Raw genomic sequence first — 2,624 nt, forward strand, 5'->3', positions numbered from 1 at the left:
ACGGCATATATATATATATATATATATATATATATATATACCAGGGATAGCTATTGTCATGTCAAAAGACAACAAAACAAGAACCAAATTTCAGCCGATGGATGACAGGACGATGGGCCAGGATTTAGAGGTGAACGTGCACCTGGGCTCTGGGGCAGTGGAGGAACTAGAGACCACAGGGGAGCAGGAGACAACCACAGTCGAGCAGAGATCACCACTGCAGAGCAAGAGACCACGGAGGCGCCGGCGGAACAGACCACCACAGCAAAGCCAGAGACCACCATGGCTGAGAAGAAAATCACCTCAGCAGAGAACGAGACGACAGGGTTGTTGGCAGATCAGAGCACCACAGCAGAGAAACCAAAGCGGAATCGGCAGGGCTGGGACATATCGTGATTTTTTTTTTTTCAAAACAAGTGTTTGAGCACACAATCCCTCCAAGTCCACATAGCCAGCCAGACCACAGAATGATTTGGTGTAGGCCACGATGGTGTTCATACCTTGCCGAAAGCTCATGAGTTAATCTGCTGCATTCATTATTGGTCAGGACTTCTGTAAAGTTTGGCGAACTCAGAAACATGGAGAGCGCAGAATCCAATTTCAGATTTAATGTTAAAATAACATTAAAAATAACAAAAGTACAACAAAACACTGGAACAAAGAAACACAGAAACAGAACAGAGCAAAGCAAAACAAGACAAAATGAATATAAATGAAACAAAACAAAACGCTGAAAGAAACGACAATGTCTGACACATTTGACACAAATTAACTAACAATTCATGAGTTCACCCTTACATCTAATCGGATAGCAAATAGTAAGCATATTTTGGCGTGCTGTCCTGGGGGAGGGCTCCGAGCCCGGAATATAGCCCGAACCCAGAGAACTCCCCCTGTCCCTAATATGGGATGAAAATAGATTAGGAGTGAAGAGTTGGGGTGGAGGATGGATGCCGGAAAACTGTCGTAGGACAGAGGCACACTGTAAAAAAAGATGGTTGTTTAAAGGTTCTTTACATGCAGTAATGGTTTTATTTAGAACCATAGCATTCTGAAGAACCCTTTTATGCTGAAATGGTTCTTTGTGTTAGAGTTTAGGGTTCTTTATTTTTGAATTTAGTCTGCCAATTTAGGGTTCTTTTGTTTTTCAAATCTGTAACTGACAAAGCTCCTCCTTACTGATTTCCTTACAGTTCAGTGATCCAACTACAGACTGTCAACACACTCTCAACAGGTAAATGATTTCATTCTTAAAATTTAAATACAAATTTAACTTTAAAAATGTAACTGGTTTCCAAACAAACATGTTTTTGGGGTTCGGTAAATGATTTCGTTCTTAAATTTAAATACAAATTTAACTTTAAAAATGTAACAGGCTTCCAAACAAACATGTTCTTATCTCTCTTTTTTTTTTGGTCACATATATGTGTGTGCAGCTCTGCTAAGCTGTGGAAACTTCTCTCTTCTTCTCCACTAAGTAAAAGAGACAATGAATTTATAATTAATATTGTTAGATTTTTTTTTTAAATTATTAGTTGGGTTTATGTATAAACATACCCAGTCAGAAAAAAAAATATTAAAACCATCCCATGACTTTATATCACTTTTTTTTTCTTTTAAGATTGTGAAGGGCTCACATACTGTCCATTTTTGCTTTTGGCCTTCATAAACAATTGTTTTTTACGTAAACACATGGGCACACTAACTCTAAACTCAATTGTGTGTTTCAGATGTATCACATCCCACAACCTCATCATCTGCAGAGAAAAAGTGCTACTTAATCACACCAAAATGATGGACTTAAAGGCATCATATTGATTGGATTGTGATTGTTTCACTGAAAGTTGGTCTTCATCACATCTATTTTTTGTTCTTATTTTGTGTTTTACTTCATGTATTTATTCATGTTCAATGTCAATTGTCATTCATTAATGTATTCAGCTAATAACTGTTGTTAAGAGCACTGATAATTTTGCATGTAAATAAAAACATTATTCACACAACATGCTGCTGTTGTTGTTACTGTTGTTGTTGTTGTTATAATGTAAAACCCTAACCGAGGCTACACTCTAAGATGCCTCATTACTGATTTTCTGGAGCTCAGCCATCCAACTACACGGACTGTCAGCACACTCTCAACAGGTAAATAATTTCTTTCTTAAAATGTCTATAAATTTTAACTTTCAAATAGTTTAAACTTTAGTTTAAGAGAACATGTAAGTGTGACCAGCTCTATTCAGGTAAGGATACTCTCCTCTTCTTCACTAAGTAAGTAACAAAGATATTGAATTTATGGCCCATTTTGTTAGATATTTTTTTATTACTAGGGTTCATGCATAAAAATACCCAGCTATCCCTTGACTTTATATAACTTTTTCCTTTTAACATTGTGAAGTGCTCACATACTACTTTTGGCCTTCATAAACAATTGTTTTCACATAAACAAATGAAAGGAGACAAACTGTAACTCTAAACTCAATTGTGCATTTCAGATGCTGTCACATCCTACAACCTCGTCATCTGCAGAGAGAAACTGCCATTCAATCCCACCAAAATACAGATAATGATGAACTTAAAGGCATCATAGAGGATTGTGAAGATATTTCACTGGAGCTTGGTCTTCA

At 36.8% G+C, this 2,624-nt stretch overlaps 1 protein-coding gene across 1 annotated transcript in view; it reads right to left on the bottom strand.

The window, feature by feature from the left end:
- The window catches only part of penkb (proenkephalin b), a 21,743-nt gene that overhangs the window by 1,904 nt on the left and 17,215 nt on the right, over positions 1–2,624 (bottom strand). The gene's annotated exons all lie outside the window — the stretch shown is intronic.

Source organism: Sinocyclocheilus anshuiensis, unplaced genomic scaffold (assembly GCF_001515605.1).
Source record: "Sinocyclocheilus anshuiensis isolate Anshui unplaced genomic scaffold, SAMN03320099.WGS_v1.1 scaffold126, whole genome shotgun sequence".
NCBI lineage: Eukaryota > Metazoa > Chordata > Actinopteri > Cypriniformes > Cyprinidae > Sinocyclocheilus > Sinocyclocheilus anshuiensis.